This window comes from Papio anubis, chromosome 9 (assembly GCF_008728515.1).
Source record: "Papio anubis isolate 15944 chromosome 9, Panubis1.0, whole genome shotgun sequence".
Classification (NCBI taxonomy): domain Eukaryota; kingdom Metazoa; phylum Chordata; class Mammalia; order Primates; family Cercopithecidae; genus Papio; species Papio anubis.
The window spans coordinates 122,228,740-122,253,005 of record NC_044984.1 but is presented as its reverse complement, the minus strand read 5'-3'; the positions used below and the strand labels follow the sequence as shown (position 1 = coordinate 122,253,005).

General features: G+C 43.2%; 1 long non-coding RNA gene across 1 annotated transcript; it reads left to right on the top strand.

Annotated features, from left to right (window-relative positions):
- The first annotated feature begins 17,675 nt into the window (after window positions 1-17,675).
- Window positions 17,676-23,568, top strand: LOC103876166. Its single transcript, XR_002515923.2, has 3 exons — window positions 17,676-18,098; window positions 19,831-20,030; window positions 22,245-23,568. It is a non-coding gene; the product is annotated as an uncharacterized LOC103876166 (long non-coding RNA).
- The last annotated feature ends 698 nt before the right edge of the window (window positions 23,569-24,266 follow it).

Below are 24,266 nucleotides of genomic sequence, written 5' to 3'. Positions count from 1 at the left end.
ATCCCTTAAATTTCAATCTAATCGGTTCCTTTTGAACTGATAGGTTCAATGTAAGTTGCAATGTAATAGATTATCCATGTTATTCCTATTGTTAGGTTGGGCACAAACGCTCTTTCTGGTTTTCGATATTTTAAGTTGCCTTAATGCTAAGTGTCTATCGTATTTTAAGTTGCCTTAATGCTAAGTGTCTATCGTATTCTACATCTTCTTGACATTCAGTTTTACTTCTTTCTCATGAGTCAGAGATTCATCTGTCAAAATTACCCTACTCTGTGAAACAAAGTTCTAATTGCACTTTCCCAGTCATTTAAAGCTCATCGTATGTGGAGGCATTTACCAGCCCATGAGGAATTCACATTATCAGGGAAGGCAATTTGGGACATTACATCCTAAAATCCCCCTATGCACAGTTACCCCATTGGATTCAAGAGAGCTCACTGTGTCTTAGAGACTCTCTCCTTCACTGGTGACTGGGTCCAGGACAGTATATTCTGAGACAATCAGATTAAAGTTCACACATCTTTGCTCCTAGAGACCAATCCAAGTGAATTTCCCAGGAGTATGACAACCTACACTGGGGAAAGATGCACACTACCAAAGTGTAAATATCACATTTCTTTAGTTCAACATTTCCACTGTTTCTAATGTTTGAAGTAGAAAATAATGATACTCTGGCTATGCTAGCCTGAAAGATGCTCACACATGCTGACAGCCTGTGCTTTGGAATAAAGAATATTGGCATGTGTTTACTTTGCTGCTGTTGTCATTTTATTTCACTAATAAGAACTGGAAAAACGAATGTCAGCCTGAACTCTTGAAGAGTAATATGTCTGCTTTTTATGTTTTGTTTTTGCTTTTGGTTTTATGCAGCCATATTATAGGATACTTTTGGAGTGGGGCAAGTGTTCTCAAATATGATCATTAATGCTCTGTAGAATGTACAGAGTAATTACAAATACAGACTGTTGGTACGTCTCAGGCAATAGAAAAAATGTGCAGTGCTTAAACGTGTATGCCTGAGCCGGTCTCATTATTAGCTCATGGTCCCTGTAGAACTTTCACCAAAGAAAAGTAATACTGAGTGAAAGAGGTATCCATTGGTTTTATCGCTCCCTTTAATTTTTAGACGTTGTCAACCACAATCTATCAGAAACCATAACATAATGCCAAACATGAACTAAAATGGCCATATATTGTATGTTTTTTAACTCGATGGTTTTAAGATATGGAGACAGGCTACAGTTTGATGTTCACATTGAGAGACACTTATAGAGTGATAGGAATGGACCTGTTTTCCAGAGGGACTTTCTGTAACTGGAGGGTTTCTGTCTTCTCGTTCCTCTGAAAGGGACGCTGAGTGAGCACATGGCAGAGAAGGAGATCCTCAGACTGGCGTGGAGGCCACGGATGCACAGGGATCAGCAGTGCAAGGAGGGTCTGAACAGCAGGGGAAGATGTAAGGGACTTCTCTGATGGGAACAGAGTGGCCCACTGGTCCACCTGGAGGTGCTCTTCAGGCCTGGACATCTCCCGGGAAGGGAATGACAGAGCGAGGACTGGACACAGCAGCCTGCAGAAGCTGCCTTCTCAGGAAGCTGTCCCCCTCTATGGCTGGACTAACCTGGGCCCATCTCCATGGTCTCCCAATCCCTTCTTTTGCCAGTAGGTTCAGAGATGGAGCTGTCATTAGCTCTGCAGAGGGTCCCTGCTCTGCAGCTGCTGGAGTCTTGATGACAATGGATGATGAGCTGAGGGATTTTACGCTGACCGAATCAGTCACCAGGCAGTGTCCAAAGCAAGGACCAGTATTTTAACCCCAGGGTTTTGAGATGATATTGAGAACTTACCAGGATCTGAAGGGAGTTTGAAGAACAGAAGTGATGTTACAAACATATCATATTAAATCTACACGTGAGATCGGCTGTTCCTAGGATCATCACACCATAGTCTCTAAGAAGAGGACATTCCTGTGACTTTCTAGTGCCTTACTCATGATCAAAATATATTTAGGCACTTCTTGTAAAGATATGGCTATTCTGTGTATTCTTTAGTGGTTTTTTTTTTTTTTTCAGGTGGCAGATATTATTACCAAGAATAGAGAATTACCCTCCTCTACCTGAAGAAACTCTGCCATAAAGAGATGGAATGCCAATGAATTACACAAAGGAGATTGACAAAGTCACTCAATGGAAGGAAGCTTTGTGTAAAAGCCACTGTACACTAGGCAAAGGAAAGATAGATGTCACTGAACCATCAAGCTGCAGCACTGGAAAAAGTCAGAAGTGCTTGCAGCACAAATAAACCAGTGTTGCATGGAAGGTCTGGAGGAGCATCTCACATCATGCCTGGCCCATCACAGCCAGAGTCTTGAGAGTTCTCCTCACTAATCGCAATCCAATTTTCCTTCCCTATAACCCACTAATCACCAATCACATCTATTGAGTTCCTTCTGTGTTCTCAGAAACCACATGAAGGCTGCAAACTTCTCAAGAGCTGACACCGACCAGGCGTGGTGGCTCACTCCTGCAATCCTGGCACTTTGGGAGACAGAGGCGGGTGGACCACGAGGTCAGGAGATCAAGACAATCCTGGCTAACATGGTGAAACTCCATCTCTACTAAAAATACAAAAAATTAGCCAGGCACGGTGGTGGGCGCCTGTAGTCCCAGCTACTCAAGAGATTGAGGCAGGAGAATGGCATGAACCCAGGAGGCGGAGCTTGCAGTGAGCCGAGATCGCGCCACTGCACTCCAGCCTGGGCGAGATAGCAAGATTCCGTCTCAAAAAAAAAAAAAAAAAAAAAAAAAATCAAAATATAACAGATGTTGGTGAGAATGCAGAGAAAAGGGAAGCCTTAGACACCGTTGGTGGGAATGTAAAGTCATTCAACCTCTGTGGAAAATAGTATGGAGATTTCTCAAAGAACAAAAAATAGAATGATCGTTCAATTCAGCAGTCCCACTACTGGGTATCTACCCAAAATAAAAGAAATCTTTATGCCAAAAAGATTCCTGTACTGGTGTATTTATCACAGCACTGTTCACAATAGCAAAGATATGGAATCAACTGAAGTATCTGTCAGTGGACGATTGGGTAAAGAAAATGTGTGGACGTATGTACACACACACACACATATGCAGATACACCATGGAATACTACTCAGGCATAAAAAAGAATGGAATCACGTCTTTTGCAGCAACCTGGAGGGAACTAGATAGAGACCATTACCTTAAATGAAATAACTCAGAAATAGGAAGTCAAATGCTGCATGTTCTAATTTATAAGTGGGAGGTAAATATTGGGTACACATGAACGCGGAGTGTGGAATAACATGTTGGAGACTGGAAGGGTGAGAGAATGAGGGGTTGAGGGAGGAGACATTAATTACTGGGTACAATGTGCACCTTTTGGGTGACGGTTGCACTAACAGCGCAGACTTCACCACCATAAAATGTCCATGTAACAAATTGCACATGTACCCCCTAAATCTAAAATTTGAAAAGAAAAAAAAAATTGGAGTGGAGATATTACATGTAACATCTATTAAAGTCCCTACATTTTTCTAATAAGCAGGAGATGAGAATCATGAAATAGGTATCAGGTGTCCCCCAACACAGAGAAAGCACATGCTAAAGAGAAAACACAGAGGAAGCACATGCTAAAGACGGAACATAGATCCTCCGACGGCAGCGGATCCCCTGCTCCTGCCAAGATCAGAGGTGCTGAGATGACTTGGAGGGAAGGTATTGGTGTGCTGGCATCTCTCACCAACTAAGCCAGTGAATGTAGCTTTAATGCAACCACTAGGAAGGAGGTAATTTAGTAACTAGCAATTGGAGAAGAGGTGAAGCAAAAGAGAGTGAGTGAGTCGCATTTCCTTTCTTCACTGCGATTTCTAAGCCCAATGCAGGCCTGAGATGGGGCAGGATTGAGACACTGACTTGGATAAATTTGAGCTTCAGAGAAATCACACGGAGAGTTTGACTTGTGACCTCTGGCATGCAAGAGGCGTAAGAACTCAGATCTGAGTCCAACCAGGTGAATTCTAAGTGTGAAAGGCTGGGGTCAGAACGGCCTGGCTGGGACAGAACACAGACAGAGAGGGATGCGTTGGGAGACGCTGTGCTTTTACCAACAAAGGGAAAAAGAACTGTATGTTTTCTTGGGATGGTACAAGAAAGCCGGGTCAAAGGTGGTCTTCAAAGGGAAACTATGTAGGGAACTGCCTGGAGGAAGTGGACTGCCTGAAGCCAAGGCATGAACAGGAGAGCTGTTCATGGCCATCAGGAAAAGATGTCACTTGGATCAAGCTAATGCAGGCGACGTCCATGCCGTGGGCCCCACAAAACTCAGATGATGCCACGGGAGGAAGACTCAGACTTGGGTATCTGCTCCGTCTAGGGGACACTGATGTCAGGTCCTAACTGAATCAGTCAGGGCAGATATTTTCAGCTCCTTTACCTCTTCCTCTCACTCTGGGGCCATAATCAGAAGTGACCGGGGAGGGAAAGAAACCAGAGAGAAGGAGCCATCCCCGCTTGCCTTTGTAAACTTCACTGTAGGTTCTCAGCCAGAAGCAGCCCCAGCTGGGGTAGGGTGGTGCCATCAACTTGCCTACATTTCACAGTTTTGATGTGACTTGGTATGACACTATGTATTACTGGACTACGATTGTCCTCGTGACACCATGTAATAGTGGACTGAGGTTGTTCTTGTGACTGAAGAGGTTGTTCTTGTGACTGAGATTTGTCTGAGGTTTTGCCCACAAACTGCTGGATGATATGTGCTGGACTTGAGGGTTGCTGTGTTGTGAGGGCTCCTGGCTGTGCATGGTCCACCAGCCTCTGCTCTGCCTGGCACCTCTCGGGGTGACTCTCCCCATATTCCACCACCTAGAATTATGTCCAAAGGGGCCTGGGGGTTCCTTGGACAGCTTCGAGATGGAGCCATCAAAGAGATGGTGACATTGACAGCTTTAGGATTTGTTTTTCTCTTTCATTTTTGCTGCATCTTGTTTGAATTTGGAGTGAGGTGTCTTTAATTCACTGCATGTCTGTGCCAAGAAAATGACTCAGATGCCCACCCTGGGTCCTGCTGCATCATAAAGCTAAAGATAGAAGGATTGGGAGTTTCTGGATCTCTCGCCACCTCTCCTCTAAGCCATGGCATATGGTGGATCTGGACACATCCCCATCTTGGAGGCAGACCTGGAGCTGTGGGCCCGGTGTGGCAAGCTGCTGCTTCTCCTGACTCTTTCTGGCAAAAACACGTCCTGTGCCCCAGGACGTGTTTTTGTGCTGCTTCTGTGGAGGAAGGAACCTCTTGGATTGCAGAGATACCTCCACTCCCTAGTCAGTTCTCTGGAGACCTCGTCTTCCCAAACATGGGACTCCTAAGCTGTGCATAGCAGCTGGAAAGCAGTCTCTAAGCTATCACAGAACCCTCCACCTCCAAGTCTACTTGCCTCTGGCTCTTACTTCCTACCTCCTGTTGTACTCATTACCAGGCTCCTGTGAGTAGGGCTTCCAGCCCTCTCCCAAGGAGTTCCCTCTCCTCTCAGCCTACGAGACCACTCATGTTAATCTCTGATTTGTAGGTGAGAATCATGACATTTAGAAGGGTTAAAAATCCTGCCCAGGGAGGCTTCTTGAAGATATGCCCTGTGATAATGTGTACGGTTTGCCACAGAGACTCATAAACTCCAGAGCACAGCATCCCCCAACTGCGCAGCACCCCCTTTTCCCGCTCTACAAGTTCCATGTGTGTCCCCAGCATATTTCTCTCCAAAAACAGGTGAGGATGAGACTTCTTGAAATATTGATGCTAAACATATGCATATGTGTTTGGTGCAGGTGCCCTGTTGGAAAATGTAACCACAAAGAGTGAAGTTGAGAGAGGAACCAGGGGACATACAGCAGGGACAGTTTGCCTGCGGCTTGAATTCAGAGGCTTAGGTCCCCGTGTGACTGCCCCACTCACAGGATTGTCTAGTATATTAACAAATCGGGCACCCCCTCCCCGCAGGGTCAGGAGGTTAAATGTGTCATTTCTATCACTAGTGCCGCATGCTGACTTCAGCGACAGCAAGAAATCCCACCCTGTGTGGTCGAGCGTGTGTCTGAAAGCCCAGGCCCAGAGAGGGATCTCCTTAGTACCGTCGAGCTTTTTAACAATGGATTCATATATTTATTAAGCAGAGAGAAGTGGGTCTTTCCAGACTCAGTCAGGAGCTCGTGTGTTTACCCATGATATGATCCTGAACCACTGGGAGAGTTTAAAAGAGCAAAGAAGGGTCCAGAAGAATTCCTCACCGGGGAGGAAAAGGAAATAATGGTGACAGTTATTTTAAGCCTTTTTTGATCTCTCTGTGTATCAGCCAAATATTGAGCTAGAGAGAATCACAACCAGTCCATGGACATTTTGCATTGTCTATTTACAAATTCTGACCTGGCCGTCCCATCTTCAGGCACCTGTGCAAACATAGAAAATTAAAAACTCCTGTTTTTTATTCACTCATGTGCAGAAGCCTGAAAATGTTGATCTCACAGAAGTCAAACATAGAAGACAGGATACTAGAGGCTGGGAGAGGTTGAAGAAAGGGAGAGATTTGTTAAAAGAAAGCAAATTACAGCTAGGGAGAGGAATACACAAGTTCTAGTGTTCTGTGACCCTGTAGGACTACAGTTGACAATAACGTATTATTAGTTTCAATAGCTAGAAGGAGTTGATTGAATGTTTCCAACACAAAGAAATGATAAATACTTTAGGTGATGAACATGCTAATTACTCTGATCTGATCATTATCCATTATATCTATTGAAACATCACCATGTACCCCGTGAATATGTACAATTATTATTTGTCAATTAAAAAATTAAAATTGGACTGAGCATACTGGCTCAGGCTTGTAATCCCAGCTCTTTGGGAGGCTGAGGCAGGGGGATCACTTGAGGTCAGGGCTTCAAGACCAGCCTGGCCAACATGGTGAAACCCCATCTCTACTAAAAATACAAAACAATTAGCCAGGCCTGCTGGTGGGCGCCTGTAATCACAGCTACTTGGGAGGCTGAGGCAGGAGAATCTCTTGAGCCTGGAAGGCAGAGGTTGCGGTGATCCAAGATCGGGGGCCACTGCACTCCAGCCTGGGTGACAGAGCGAGACTCCGTCTCAAAAAAAAAAAAAAAAAAGAAATTAAATTAAATATTAAAAATTTAAAAAATGGCTGAGAGATAAAAGCCCAACCCAGGCTCTTCACAAGGCAGCTAGATGCCAAATCTGGACATGGGAACCCTACATACATAGAAGATGGTCTCTATAATGATCCAGGGCTCACACGAAGTTGAGATGAGGAGGTAGCCATGCAAGAAACCCGACTCAGGAACGTCGCTTTCCTACCGTAGGAGAGATGCGGTTCAACAATATTTTTGGCTTTAAAAAATCCACTGCATTTCTCCTTCTCTCAGCCCCTTTATCAAAAGCCTCCTACAAAGATGTGCTGAGTCAGGTTGCCTGTTTGCCGTCAAATTTTTACTCAGCCCTCAAGATTTCGCCTTTTATTGTTTTTGGTTGTGATTATTTTATTTTATTTTTGCTTATCGTTGTGGACTGCCATGAGTGAGAGTATGGTCAAGCAGGATGGAGAGTCAGGATCTACTGGCAACTAAGTGTAACTGTGGGGCCGAGGGAGATGGAGCGCGGTTAAGAACACACACAGTGGCTGGGCACGGTGGCTCACCCCTGTAATGCCCGCAGTTTGGGAGCCTGAGGCAAGTGGATCTCGTGAGGTTCGAGGAGTTCGAGACCAGCCTGGGCAACATGGAGAACCCCAATCTCTACTAAAAATACAAAATTAACTGGGTGTGGTGGCGCACACCTGTAATCCCAGATACTCAGGAGGCTGAGGCAGGAGAATTGCTTGAACCCAGGAGGCAGAGGTTGCTGTGAGCCAAGATCACACCATTGCACTCCAGCCTGGGCAACAAGAGCGAAACTCTGTCTCAACAACAACAACAACAAAAAGAACACTCATGGTGACTTAGACAGATGCTCATTTCCCTCCTCTGCAAATGTGATGTATTAACAATAATAATAATGCATATTTTACAGGGTCTTTGTCTAAAGTTGAGTGATAAATGCAATTTAGTATCATGCCTGAAATTTAATAAGCACTCAATGAGTGATAGCTGTTTAATCATCATTATCGTCATCATCATTATCCACGAAGGACCTCATCTTAAATAACAAGAGCAGCCACAATGACATTACCAAGTGTTTAGCATGGTTAGCATGGTGCCCTGGAGCAGGCAAATAAATGCACATCTCAAGGAACATCCTTGGCTGTTTTTGACCCATATCCATCCCCGCCCCCTTCTCCAGGTAATGGAATACTGATTTCCTAGGACAACACCTGTTCTCCACTTTGACACTCTGCTGTTAGCAGAGGCCGTGAGAAATAGCTCTGGTTAGGGGTCCAAAGCTCCGCCAATCAGTGCATTGTGTTTCCCTTCCCATGGTAATTGCCTCTGCATTCATCATGGAACCTGAAAGAGGGCAAAGAGACTTAACTCTGGGGTGGTGCTTGCATTTCCAACCTCTTTGGTAGCATCTTCTACTAAAAGATTATGGATAGGAAATTCATGAGTTGCAGATCGTGAGCTGCCATCTCTGTTAAGTGATGCCCAAGAGTTTCTTTAATGCTCCTGTTCACAGCATTTGTGATATCCTACTTTTGGTAATACATCCCTAGGGCATTTATAGATACCTTTGGATTATTCTAATTTGTTAAGCTCTTGAGTGGCTTCTTATGGGTGGTTGGCATACCAATGTTTCCTGCTTCAGATTGTTGTTGTTGTTTTTTAACCACTTTACATTATTCATCAAAGTCAATGAAAAGAAACACACCGTTTTTATGTATGTTTTTATTAATAACATACTAGCTAACAGTATACTAGTTATTACTGATTGTATTAGTCATAATATATTGATACTATTACTAATAGTAACTGCTATTCTAGGAGCTGTTTGCAACGCAATGACATATGGCTGGATTTTAAATTTAAAACTTGTAAATGCCAATAAGGGATGACCTACTTGAGAGAGCCATTTCCCTCATCAATGTGAAACTATTCAATAACGGTAAATACAGAGCAGCAGATAGGCTCCCATGAATGACGTCATTCTTAAGCACCCGACTCTGAAACCACGGCAGTTGGTACTATTCATTCTGGAGAGACAATTGAATGCAATGATGTTCAACCCTTCTGTTCTAAGGAATGGGATTTTGGAGACATTTGAACGCTTGCCAGGTGAACACAGTCAGCTTCCACGTGGAAACGCCACATGGAATGTGCTCTGCTTCAACAGTCACCTCCAGAATCATGTGTCACAGGGCTGTTGACAGAGAAGGAGACTTTCAGAACCCCGAGGCCACAGTAATGGAAGTGTAAAATACTGCAGAACACAGGAAAAATTCTCAGGAAACCGTCTAATGAGTGGGGCGATCCCTCCTGCGTTTACATGTTGACTCTGCCATCTGTATTTTATATAACCCAGACAAAGCACTTTTTTTTTTTCTGTGCCTCAGTTTCTGTAACCTCATCTGTAAAATGAGGTTATAATGACACCTACATCAAGGGGCTCTTATGAGCATGAAGGGAGTTAATGGTAAAGGACCTAGAGCAGTATTCAGGGATGGCCATTATATCACCGTTCTACCTTACACTGCTGTTCACTTGTCCATAACCTCCACTAACCCGAGGCCTGTGGGATCAACAGTGGTTTCAGATATATGGTTGTAGCTACTGCACCAGGGACGCTGCTTGACTCAGAAATGTTTCTCAATAAATATCTGTGCAATACATGGATGTTAGAAGAAAGACAACCCTAAGAGAGAAAACACTTTAATTTGCATTAGCCAATTTATCTCAGAACAACAATGTGATACACTTAGAGTCTTCATATTCACACGTGACCCTGGTCAAGTCACTTCCCCTTTCAGAACATACATTTTTTCTGTCAAATGGGAGGATTGCACTTTGAGTATGTTAAAAAAACTTACAGGTACATTACTAGAACATCGTTCTATATTATAGCCTAATGGTTTCCAATGCTGTTGTATATTAGAATTTCCTGGAGACCTTCAAAATATACTGATTTCTGCTATAACTATATACCTAATTATTCTAACTATGTCATATTCTGGGAAAGGCAAAACTATGGAGATAGAAAAAAATAAAGCCAGTGGTTACCAGGAATTAGGGGAGAGTGAGGGATGAATAGGTAGAACAAAGAGGACTTTTGCGACATGAGGTTATTCTGTTTCATACTGAAATGGTGGATACGGGACTTTCTGAAAATTCTTGAAATGATGAATGTATTTGTCAAACCCTGTAGAACATTACAACACAAACAGTGAACCCTAATGAAAGCTATGGACTTTAGTTAATAATGTGCCAATATTCGAATTGGCTCATCAACTTAACCATCGTACCGCAGTGATCCAAGATATTGAGACCAGGGAGTGCTGTTTTATTCTGGGGGAAGGAGGTATGTGGGAACTCTCTGTACTTTCTGCTCAATTTTTCTATAAAACTCAAACTGCTCTAAAATTAAATCTAGTAATTTGAAAAATATTCCCTCTCCCCATGCTCTAGAGATCCTGATTTAATTTCTCTGGGGTGGAGCCTGCACATTTGTATTTTTTTAAGTTATGCACATTATTCTAATGTGTAGCATGGATTCAGAACGGCTAATCTAAAATGAAGGGTCTGCAGAGATTGATGTAGGGGGTGCCAGAGGGAAACCAAGTGTGAGAGAACAAGGCCTTCACGCTTTGTAAGAAAGGACGGAACCAGATCACAGGGGCTACTTAAAAATCCCGTCCTCTTGCTTTGCATTCTTCCAGGAACTGCACCCGGTGATTGAACTACCAGTTTCTGAAGGCCACCCATTCACACCTATTTCCCACTACTCCAGGTAAGACACTCACGGCAGGCAGTCTTCCGGGAAACAGAAGTCTATATTTGTTACCATCAGCATCTAACTCATGATCCTAATGAGGACCAGGATTCCTGTGGGATCAAGTTCCCCTCTGAGGATTCTTGAGAGCCGCCTTCCTGAATCCTCAAACACCTTCCTACCTGCCGCCCTCCATTAACAATTACCTTTCCATCTTTATTTTTTGCCTGCGACAAGCACCCTTCACATACTCATACCTGTTTCACCTTTCTTCCTTAATAACCTAGATTTTATTTTCATGTTGAGGAAAAACACTATTTTCCACTAGGCTACCTGCAGCTGGAGGAGGCTATGAGTCACCATTTTGACCCTAGAGATATAAACAGAAGTTGCTGGGAAGAGCTTCCAGGAAGCTTCTGTAAGATGATTATCTAGTTGGGTCTGTCTTTTTGCTTTGTCCATCCCTTTCTTAACTTGGGAATGTGCATGTGATACAGGAGGTGAAGCAGTCGTTTTGTGACTAGGAGGAGATAAAGCCACATGGGTAAGGTGGCAGAGCAGGAAACTGGGAGGAGCGTGAGCTTCTGTTGGCAATGAGGGATCATCATACTATTCCTAAACAGTCTAAGTCCTGAGGTCTTGTGTGTGTTCTTACTTGTTCATTGCTCTGCTTTTTCAGGTTGTATATTACTTACAGCTCAATACGACCTAAACTTTAACCAGTCATTCTCCTAGTTAGACTATGAGCTCCTAGAAAGAAGTTTGGCATGTGATATGTTTCTTATGGTCCCTGTAGTATCTAGCACATGCTAGCAGGGATCAGCTGCGCAATACTCATCTATTGATTGACTTGGGATACAGTGAGTTGAGGTGAGAAAGAAACAGAAGTCAACTCCAGCATGTCACCAGCATGTCAAAGAATAAAGTTTGCTGTTGGTCTCAACAGCCCTAGGGCAGCTTTACTGTGGTGGGATCTCTCTCTCCTGCCTAGTGAGGCTCCAAAATATGACTTTAATTATCCTTCCTAAGGTTTACAAAATTCACTGAGCTTTTGTCTTTAAAACAGTATTCCTTCCCCACCTCTGGTGTGAAAAAAAATTAGGACCAGAGTTTTACATTTTTTTCTTTCCAATATTTCCAGAAAAGTATGCCCCAGTCTAATTTGCAGGTGGAAATTGAAAATGCATCTCCCTGACCTCAAGGGATGATATTCAGGAGCTTCAGGGAATCTTCAGCTAATGGGAGAAGCACAAGCAGATTGATGGATCCCAAAGACAAAACGTCTATCCCAGCTCAAATGACATCTCGTGGAGCGTGAAAATTGGAGCTTTCTGTGCCCATCTTCAGAAAGAGACATCAGACAATCTGAACATTTCTGCAACTGAACGTGGGGTGAGAAGAGGGCAGTCTTCCAGTGGGTCCACCACATTTTCTTTCCAATTGAGGCAATTCATGGTCTCTTCTGGCAACTGCAAGGACAGATGTGAATTTACCACTTTATTGAGTGAAATGCTCTGGGCATTGTGAGACTCACATATGCACCCAGAGGGGAAGGGACCCTCACTCTGGAAATGGAAATCAGTTCATAATTGTATCCAGACAAATAAATAGGGCACACACTTCAGATCTATTACAGGATCCAGGCAGAATCAGAAGAACAAAGGCATGAAGTAGAAACACATTCATATGCCAGGTATAGGCGGGAGCTGGGGAGGGCAGAAAGTCCAGGGTTCCTGGCCGGGGGAGAGGGACTCTGCTCAGCCTCTCGTGCTGGAGTGCAAGAGTATAAAATAAGGTAGCTGAGGACATGAAGCTTGGCCGCCTGCACCATTTGAAGAAAGAAAAATCAAACTGTGTTTTATGAGTTTCTCTGAGTGGGCTGATGGTAAAAGTGATTGCATAAGTGAATAAATTGAAATATGTATCCTGGTTGTGTCAAAAGCAAAAATAATTATTTTGTTCTTGGTGAGATGTAGTGTTTAACTGCCAACACATCAATCCAAATAAAAAGGACATCTGCATTTAGATCTATTAATACATTTATTAACAAAGGATGTATCTGAATTATCCATCCATTTGATCCACATTTTGCAGAAAGGCAAGCCAGCATGGAGAGGCCATGTCACGGGTGATTAAAAATGTCACTGGAATCTCAGGGCAATGGGGAGAGTCAAGAAAGAGGCAAAAAAAGAGAAGTCTCAGAGCAATGGAGGTGGTCTTTTTTCAGGCATTCTTGCCCGTGAACGGCTGATTAGGATTTTCCTGAGCCCCTCAGAATGGTGAAAAGCACATGTGGAGTGTGTGATCTTTAAGGATTAGGTTCCATAGGGCTCTTCTACTTTCTGTCTCCTGAATTTGCTGTCTTTTAATTCTAACCATGGTCGACTTAGGGGTTCTTGCACACACACACAGTTACCTGAAGTTGATTTATGCTTGTGTATGAGTGTACATTATTTAGACCTAGAATAATTGATGCAATTTGACAGAAAATTTGGAAAACTTAAAGAGAGAAAGAGAAGCATGATGCCTGATGAACCCCTCACTCATGAATATGGACATCCCAGCAGCGGGTAGCATTCCCACTGTAGCACCATGGACTGGATATGAATCCAGATTATCCACCTCCTCAAAGGGTGGTTTGAAAATTATATAATGCTTGTAAAATGTATCTTCCCCGGCACATAATAAATGTTAGCTGAGGACACACACAGCAAGACGCCTATGTAAAAAGATGTTCATTGCAGTAATAAATGGAACTTTTAGAAGCAATGAGATACCTACCAATGAAATAATCTTATGGCATAGGTGTTCTGTAGCAAAACTCTCAGAGAGCCCAAAGGATGCAGCAGGTCTGTGCTAAATGTTAGGCTAAATGACAAAGACATGCATGGTTAAATAATCAACAGATAGATACAATGCATAATATTTTAAAATCACAAACCCAAACCATACCTTTCAGCATGCATATATATGTGTGCATGCATGCATAAGTGCACATACGTACATGTGCATATATGTCTGTGTGTATCTGTACACATACTGATATCTATGTAATATGCCAAACTGATGACAATACAGATTAACTCAGGGTAATCGCGAAGAAAAAGTGAGGTCAAAAGGACTGTATTTTTAAAGTTCATTCATTCTTTAATCAACACATGAAAGTGGTATATATTTATTATATACAGCCTGATGTCTTGAAAGAGGTACCAAAGAGGACTTTAGCTTTCCTGTGTGTAGTGTGTGTTTAATTTTCCCAGCTGGAATTCAATGTATTGCTTGCTTACTTAGAAGACAGGCTCAGTTTTGAGCTCTGGCACTGATTATTTTGGTGACTTTAGAAAAATTACAAGACTCTCATCTTTATGAACAAAATGGCAATAAGAGACAAAACCATCAAAGAGTGTCACAGGTGGCTCTTTGGAGGTGTTTTGCTGTGAAAAATATCAATAGATAATGTGTCGTGGGTGGAGAGCAAGGTGCAGGGAAGAGAAGGCACCAAGTGTTTTGTTTCATTTGCTTGTTTGCTTCATTTTAATGTTATATGAAGCTATGCTTTATCTTTTTTTTTTTTTTTTTTTTTTTAAACAGAGTCTCACTCTGTCGCCCAGGCTGGAGAGCAGTGGCATGACCTCGGCTCACTGCAGGCTCCACCTCCTGGGTTCTCTCTGTTGTCCTGCCTCAGCCTCCCAAGTAGCTGGGACTATAGGCGCCCGCCACCTCGCCCGGCTAATTTTTTTTTCTTTTTTTGTATTTTTAGTAGAGAAGGGGTTTCACCGTGTTAACCAGGGTGGTCTCAATCTCCTGACCCTGTGATCCACCAGCCTCAGCCTCCCAAAGTGCTGGGATTACAGGCGTGAGCCACCGCACCCGGCCTGAAGCTATGCTTTATCTTAAAATTATGAAAACTAAATGGACTAATACATATAAGATGCTTAATAGACTGCCTGATGCAGTAAGTACGTACCCAATATTATGTAAGCTAATGTTAGAAGCTTTTTTTGAGAGAGAGTCTTGCTCTGTTGTCCTGGTTGAAGTGCAGTGGTGTGATCTTGGCTCACTGCAACCTCTGCCTCCTTGGTTCAAGTGATCCTCCCACCTCACCTCCCAAGAGTAGCTGGGACTACAGGTGTGTGGCACCAGGCCAGGCTAATTTTTGTACTTTTTTGTAGAGACAGGGTTTCACCATGTTGCCCAGGCTGGTCTTGAATGCCTGAGCTCAAGGGATCCACCTGCCTCGGCCTCCCAAAGTGTTGAGATTACAGGCATGATCCACTGGCCCAGCCCACTTCATTGTTGTTAAGTGGTGAAAATAAAAGCTCTGTATACAATTTAGGGAGAACACTTGCTTATTTTAAGGGGATTTTTGGAAACTTTACTTGAGGACTATTTATACTAATATTTACATTGGCCTACAAATGACTCTTTGGAGTTTTGTAAACTCCAATCCTAAAACAAGAATCTCACCTGTCAAGCAGTTCAAAACCATTAAAAATTGGGGGCTTGGTTTCTTACTACTAAAAATAAGTTTTTTAAAATTATTTACTTGTTTTAATTTTTATCTGACCATATTACAAATGCTAGATGACCCATCTAATTGTATTATTTGAAAATCCTGAAGAAATTTGTAGGGAAAAAAAATCAGTATAGTAGTTCATCAGCATTACAATAATAAATCAGCATTGGATACTCTGAGAAGCTGGCATTTAGAAACAACAGAAGAATGTGAAGGATTTCTGAGGGCATTTCTGAGGGGAAAGTGTTCCAGGCAGAGACCACATGGTAGAAAGGCCTCCTGGTGTTGGCAAAGGGCAGAGGGAGTCAAAAGTATGAAGGGAGAGGCAGCCCACGCTCACCCTCCAGGCCCTCCCCACGCTGGTAAGCCCCAGTGCTCAGGAAAGGGCAGCGATGGAGGCTGTTCCTGGACATTCTGTGAGTCACCAGGGGCCCTGCCAAGTGCTCCTCTCTGCTCTTGGGAGCTTTTCTTGAGGTTTATTAAGCATCTCCACATGATGCGATGCTTCCTTCCCAGATGAATGTTATTTTAAAAGCTTCTTTCCTGCTTCATGTGAATGGAGATTTGCATTCATCCCTCGTCATATGAATTTTGCATTATGGGAGGAGGTGAGGAAGAGCATAGTCCCTAAAGCGAGTGTCTTCAATCTGTTTATAATTCATCTCTCAGCCAGGGAGCAGCGTCCGTGTCACCTGAGGAGGCAGATGCTCCCCTGCCCTGGCGTCTGGAGGGAAGACGGCGCCAAGGCTGAGGCACGGGAGCATCTTTCAACCCCCCCCCCCCAATGCTTGCTGCTTCATCAACATCAACGTCCTGCTGCCAGGGCTGATGAATGGCTCAGGAGTGTCACAGCTCGGTGGCTCTTATGCCATGTGCACTGGCAGCTGCCACCGCCGTCCTACCTGTGACCCACAAGTGTCTTCCTGAAATGGCCAAAGACAAGCTTTCCTCTCAAATTTTGCCGCCTTCTCAGTCAATCAGCAATGCTAATCAAGTCTGTGTGCTCAGCTAGGATTTTGGACCTTCTTACGTGAAGGTGTCGAAACGAGATCCCCTTTCCTGAAGGCTGACTGTTGCTTTGTCTCCAATGAGTGACCCCAAGACTGTGCACAGTGAGCAAGAGGAAGGGGCAGGAGATGGAGGGCGGAGGTGGTGTGCGAGCTGGGGTCTATTGCACACTCTTGGGATTCTTTATTTGTAAATTTTGTTCCTGATGCAACGGGTGTTGTTGAAGATATTTAAGTGGAGGGGCAAGGTCTGATTTATTCTGTAAGAGGATTGCTCTGGCAGAGGCATGAGAGGATCTGGGGGCAATTGGGGCTCTCGCAGTTGTTCAGATAGGAGGGTAGATGGTCGTGTGGACCAGGTTGGTGCTGATGGACATGAAGAGGTGTGGACCATCTACATCTATAGTTAAGCTGCAACTAGCAGAATTTGGTAAATAATTGAATGGGGGAACACTTAAAGGCTGTCTAAGTTGGTAATTTGATGTAAAATGAACAACTCATTCCTGTTAAACCATGTCATGGTTGGTTTTGGATGACCAGATGTTGACGTTTGCTGCAGGTGATGGCCAGCTGGCCTGATTCATGTGTCTGTGGGGTGTGTTGGCTCCAGTCAACCTGCAGGTGAGTGTCACAGAAACGCAAATGAGCGGAGACCCGTGCTGCTGCAAACGTCTTCAGTGTCCACTGGAGGGCTCTGTCTGCTTTGATGGGGACAGAAGTCATTTACATTCTCCAGCAGCAGTTTAAAATCTGAACGACCTCACATCGTATTTCTAATATTTCAGTGCCCAGATAGGACAGAACCCCAGGCAGGACCCAACTGACCTAGCTTTCTTTTTTCTCCCAATAATATATCTTATTTTTAGAATGGTTTTAGATTTATAGGAAAATTTAGAAGATACCCATGCACTTGTTTGCCCCTATTATTAACATCTTACATTAGCAAAGTACATTTGTTACAATTACTGAACAAATATTGTTTATGTATTGGTTTATTTTGAAGACAGGGTCTCACTTTGTGACCCAAGCTGGAGTGCAGTGGCATATCCGTAGCTCACTGCAGCCTTGACTTTTCTGGCTCAAGAGATACTCCCACCTCAGCTCCCTGAGTAGTTGATACCACAGGCTCACACCATCATGCCTAGCTAATTTTTATTGGTTTGTTTTTTGTAGAGATGTGGCCCCAGTATGTTGCCCAGGCTGGTCTTGAGCTCCTGGCCTCAAGCAATCCTCCCGCCTCAGCTTCCCAAAGTGCTGGGATTACAGGTGTGAGCCACCATGCCCAGCCCAATTACTGAACTAATGTTGATACATCATTATTAACTAAAGTGTATACTTTATTCTGAATTCTTTATATTTTGCTCAATGTCCTTCTCTTCCAGGGTCCAGGAGGCCACATTACATTTAGTCATCCTGTCTTCTTCAATTCCCCTTATCTACGAGTTTCTCAGACTTTGTTTTTGAAGACTTTGGAAGTTTTGAAGAGTGTTGCTCAAGTATTTATAGGTATCCTCAACTGGGGCGTATCTGATGTTTTGCCCTGGTTAGGGGCAGACCCAGACGTGCCATTCCACATTCATTCCTACCATGAGGACCCCGACTCAGACAAGCACTGCAGGGTACGCAGGATTGCATGATGGATATGCTACCCTGGAGAAGTTTTCCTCCTGGGGAAAATAGAAAATGCATGGATGCAATTACTAAATATGAATATGGGGCACTGTATCACTCTCGAAGTAACCTAACCTGTTCCCATGGCTTTAAACATCATTTGTGCGGACAGCCCTCGATTCCGTATCTCTAGTTTTGCTACATACTAATGTAGAAAGTCATGGGCAGAGGAAGAGTGGGGTCTCTCAAGGGGTGTCCTAAGAAGTTTTCAAAGTAAACAGAGCACCTCTAAAGGCTTTGCTTCTGATGGATAAACATGGACTGTCCCCAGAGACAGGAGTAGTGCGATCAGAGAACCCATGAGGCAGACAGCGAAGGAGAAGGGAAGGGAAGGGAAGCACAGCACGTGGCAAATTGTCTCCATGCATTTGCTCCTCATTGTATGTGCTTTGCAGACACTGACGTTTTTCTTCTTCCTTAATGTCAGTGAATTGGGGTGTCTAATGACAAAGATTTGTGAAAATACGCAGGTGGCCGTGTACTTTCCATTGTGGTGTTTCAATCATTCCTTCTCTCCTTCTCTTCTCCTCTTCCTCCTCTCTCTCTCTCTTTCTTTCTCCCTCGCTCTCCCTTTTTCCCCACCTCTCTCTCCTCTATCTCTCGGTCCTCTTCTCTCTTTCTCTGTCTCAAATCCTCCTTCCTTTCCCTCCTCGGTGGTGGGCACATTCCTTGAACAGTCACCTCAGTCTTCTGTAGAAATAAACAAAGTAACAGACATCTTTGGATTCACTTCTCCCTCAGCTCCAAAGACATTATTTGGCTAAACTCCCAGATGATAATACAGAGCGGGAAGTATTTGAGTTTTGCAGTCATTTCTCTGAGGTTGAAAGAATCGGAACATAGAGCTAGCATTGAGCTAAATGCTGCACAATGTTAAATAAGAATTAATAAGAAACTTTATTGGACCCTCAGGGAGATGTGGCAAATGTAATATTTTTAATGGGTTTAATTAGAGGTTGGTACAGGAGATGCTTACAAGACGGGCACAGGCCAGTCAGAATATGGCCTGATGGTGAGAAACAGAGAACATACGTGAATTAAAAAGCCCAGGTCCATCTCTTTCTCAGTGCATGGAAATGGACCCATTGTTTCCCTTCTCAGAGTGTCAGTCTCCTCATTTGTAAATGGAGATAAAAGCAGAGTATTCCAGCCGGGCAGGGTGGCTCATGCCTGTAATCCCAGCACTTTGGGAGGTGGAGGCAGGCAGACCATGAGGTCAGGAGTTCAAGACCAGCCTGACCAACATGATGAAACCCTGTCTCCACTAGAAATACAAAAATTAGTTCGGTGTGACGGCGGGAGCCTATAATCCTAGCTACATGGGAGGTTGAGGCAGGAGAATCGCTTGAATCCAGGAGGCGGAGGTTGCAGTGAGCCAAGGTGGCACCATTGCACTCCAGCCTGGGTGACAGAGCAAGACTCCATCTTGGGAAAAACAAAAAAGCAGAGTATTCCTCATAAGGTTGTTGCAATCGTTGAATGGGATAATGACCGTAAATGTCTTAGCATGTTGTCTGTTACATGGTAGACCTTAGATAAATTATTATTGTTATCACAACCATGATTATTATTGACAAAGATCACATGGGTAAAATATGTCCTAATTCTGGGATTTTAACTTAGATTTCCATGTTCTCAGCATGACTTTTTTTTTTCCCCCCTCTGCTGTATGGCTAAAAGGCAAACAAACGAAACCAGCGTTCTTTGAGTTTTCCAATCATGCATGTTTAAACCATCTTGTTCGTCTGAGGGCAAGAATCCAGAAAAGTATAAATTAAGCAGATAATAAGAAAGCAAAACTGCCAGCGATCTCTGCCCTTTGTACGGAAAGTGCCGGATTTCAGCCTTCGAAGCACAGTGTCATTTCAGAGCAGCTGAAGGTGAGTCTCTAGGCAGTCTGCATCCCTCTGGGGCCTGTTAGAGCCGCTATTCATAGGTAGGTCAGTCCTCTGGGGTTAGGGAAGCTTTTCTAGGATGTGTTTCTCCAGGGAGCCCTTGATAACCATTTTGGACCCAAGTAAATGATCCCTAATGTCCAGCGTTGCCAGACAAGACTGGGAAAAATGGCTTCAGCTGATAAAAGCTGCTGTATGAGCAGGTTGCAAGTGACTCTACTCATCACTGTGTATTGACAACTGGAAAAGGATAGATGGAGCAAGTATGCCTTAGGGATGTGCATGGCACTTCCAGGAAACTTTGTGAAAAAGAAAAAAGGTCGTTCCTGTAAAAATGTGATAAGAATAAGAGCGGCATTAATAATTGTCCATTGTGTGTCAGGCACAGGGCTCTGATGATCACACGCTCTTTGGATGACCTGATGTGCAATCTCTAACCACGCTCTTCCTCGCGGCCTTCTAACCAGGCTCCTCCTGGCCGCATTCCAACCACGATCCTCCTGGCGGCCTTCTAACCACACTCTTCCTGGCGGCCTTCTAACCAGGCTTTTCCTGGTTGCCTTCCAGATGCCACTGCCACATTCTACCCAGGGAGACAGAAGCAGAAGTCAGCCACGGGGTTGGGGAAAATACATTTGCTTGTGAGATACACCATCTTCTCCTCTACTTTCCTCCTCATTAAACATTTTTTTAAATTTAAATTTTTATTTATTTTATTTTTTTTGAGACAGAGTCTTGCTCTGTCACCCAGGCTGCATGCAGTGCAATGGCACAATCTTGGCTCACTGCAACCTCCTCCTCCTCCCAGCTTCAGGCAATTCTCTTGCCTCAGCCTCCCCAGTAGCTGGGACTCCAGGCACGCTCCACCATGCCCTGCTAATTTTAACATTTTTTATTTTTATTTTTAGTAGAGACGAGGTTTCACTGTGTTGCCCAGGATGGTCTCAAACTCCTGGGCTCAGGCATTCTGTCTGCCTCAGGCTCCCAAAGTGCTAGAATTACAAGCATGAGTCACTGCACCCAGTCTCCTCCTCTTTTTCTTCTTTGAACAAAGCTGTGATGGCTAGAGCTACTGCAGGCATCTTGTGACTATGAGAGAGCAGCCCAGAAAAATCAAAGCCCTTGGCCCAGATAGCACTGAGCTTCTAAACCAATTGTCCAAATTATCTACTCCTGGAATTTGTGTTATATTCTTAAAAATATCTTTATTTGTTTAAACTAATGTGGTCAGGTTTTCTGTCAGTTGCAGACAAAAACATCTCTATCAAATACAAAATGACATCTTAAATTACACTTACAATATTAAGTATAATATCTTTAAAAGTGAGAAAAAATTGAGGTTTATAATGGCAAGGAGCAGAGCTAGGATCTGAACCCACATAAGACAATATTCTTTACGTTATGTTCTGTTGACTCTCTCAAAAAAAGTTCATCTTTAACTCCTTACAATTTCAGTTTTCCTGGTACCTTATTTAAGAAATATGTAAATAAGAAAAGAGAAATTGCCCATCATCCCAACTCCTAGAAATAACCACTGAAAGTAAAAATTTTAAAATTATTTCCTTTATACCTTTCATCTGCAAAGTAGGGAACAGGCGAGTTTGTGCTATGCACACACACACAGATACACACAGATACCGATTTTTCCTTTCAACTCAGTTGTGACAAATTCAGGGTACTCAGTATTGTTTATTCAGTATTGTTTATTCACAAATTCCACGAATTCTACCTCTCTACTTACTAAAAGAAGAACCCAGCTGTCCTCAAAGCATCTTCCTTTTTGTTTGTTTGTTTTGTTTATTGTTAGTTTTCTGCAGAACCCAAGTAGAAGGCTCCTTGGTACCTACACACCAACTTGCTAGTCCTTGTTCACTGCCAAGTTCCGCCTTTATCTCCCCCAGTTCTGATACCTGAACAGTCGCACTGCAGAGCACTGTCACTACCCCTGCTAACAGCCCATGGAGAGAACTGCAAATTCCATGTCAATGCTACTATCTCGTAATAATGTTAAAATCACCAGTCCTTGGTGGGTTAGTCATTACCAGCATTTTCTTCTTTAGGAGAAAAAATAATCCTCTCCTCAACTCTGCTCCTCACTTTATCGCTTGGGGTTCATGACAGCCTTCCCCATCCCAAATTCCTGCAATCGCTCCTCCGAAGTTGTCAGCAAATTTAATCCCATGCAGACTTTAATTCTAGGTCTTCTCCTGGCTCCTCAAGACATCCTTACATCAGAACCCCTTATAAATTCCCAGAAGACTCATAGAGAAATGAAAGCCTCCCTTCTGAATCTGGTTAGCATGTTAATATTTACTGAATGTATTTTCCCAAATTAGTTTCTCTATTGACTGGTTGCTTCCATGAGAGTGAAAGAACTTCCTAAAGGAAATGGACTTGCGTATATATGAAAAGCAATAGAAGGACCATATGGTTTCAATGAACTTCTTTGGAAGTTGTTATGATTTTGTCTTGCTGATGTCCTTTTGCTCTGTTACTGGGAAAGAGAGCTGTTTCTGAGCAGTGCTTGATGATGGAAGAAAGGGGGCAGGTCCTTGTGGGGCACCATCCTGCAATTTCTCCCTTGTGAAGTGGTGCATGGTAACCTACAAATGACTCTCAAGTGTCTGCACTTGGTGGGGGGAGAACCTATCTCATGTGTAACCATATCAGATTAGATCAAACACAGTGGTCGTTAAGAGTCCCATCGAGCAAGATGACAGTGAAAATTACACAGCAAGGACTGACATAACTTTCCAAGAGTGAGCTGAGGGACGCTGCGTGGGAGCGTGTCTTTGTATCTGGAAAAGGAAAAGAAAACTGCATTCATTTTTGATGATGGATTTGGTCACGTACAAAAGGCAAGGGCACAATTTGAAAAGAACAAGATGGCTTTCCTAAAACAACAGCTGGAAACACTTTGCAGCAGCTGCTGATATAAATAATTCACTGTTAATTGATTCTGAGGCCAGTCCTGAAACTGGCAAGCCAAGTTGCATGACAGGAAGGTGCACCATGGAAAGTGATAATGGCATGGATATTTATTCCCATTCACCCTTGCATGGGATAAGGAAGAGGCCAGCCACACTCCTTTTGATTCATTTGTGAGTCAGCCCTGGAAGCATCTTTAAAGCAGCAGCCCCCGTTGTGCCCTTCAGTTCCTGGATGAAGACGGAGATGCCAGTGTTTAACAATGACTTACTTCTTTTATATTTCCCTTTCACTGAAAGTTTCTGAGTTGACATCCACTTGCCACTGGAGTGTTCAGGGGATATTATGAGATTAGCAGCATAAGAAAGTGGCTAAAAGAGCATTTGACCTCTGGCTTCAAACCCATATGGGGGCTCCCTTGTGAACGTGCAACTTTATCTCAAAATCAGTCCTTATACCTGAGTGTGTAATTGGTGTTTTAATAGTAAGCATTAAAATACAAAAATTTATGTATGCTTGCTTTATTTTTCCACATACAAATAGAAATAAAGTATACATGGACATAGATAATTCTCAACCTCTGAAAAGCCTGTGTTCTCTGGGGCTCGTTATCCCACACCACCCATTTCTCCCACAATAAGTTTGCTGAGCTTAGCGGACAGACTTTTGTAGAATTTACTCTTCACTGGCCTTACCACAAGGTTAAGGAATTAACTAATTGTATGACTAACTTTTTGCTTAATCCCTGTCTATGTTTCCTGATTGTAAGCTCAATGAGGGTAAGGTGGGACCTTCGTTTGTTTCGTAATAACCCAGTGAGAAAGAAGAAAAGTTGTGCCTGATATCTGAGATAGGCTAGGCCTTGCTATTCTCTTATAAAATAGGAATATTTTCATAGAATATCGATATCACAGAAGCCCACTTTGTGACCATGATGGATTAAGACAACGGTAGAATCATCCCACAATCTTGTCTGAACACAGGCAAGACAAAAACATTTGCCGAAATACAAAATTCCAAACATTTTCTTGCCCCAGGTAATAGGAGTGACTGAAGCTTAAATTCTCGCTTCTAATGGATGGAAAAAGAAAAAAGAATGACTAAGACCTACTATTTGATAGCACAACAGAGTGACTATAGTCAATTATAACTGAATTGCACGTTTAAAAATTACTAAAAGAGTATAATTGAATTGTTTGTAACACAAAGGACAAATGCTTGGGGGAATGGATACCCCATTCTCCGTGATGTGCTTATTTCACATTGCATGCCTGTATCAATACATCTCATGTA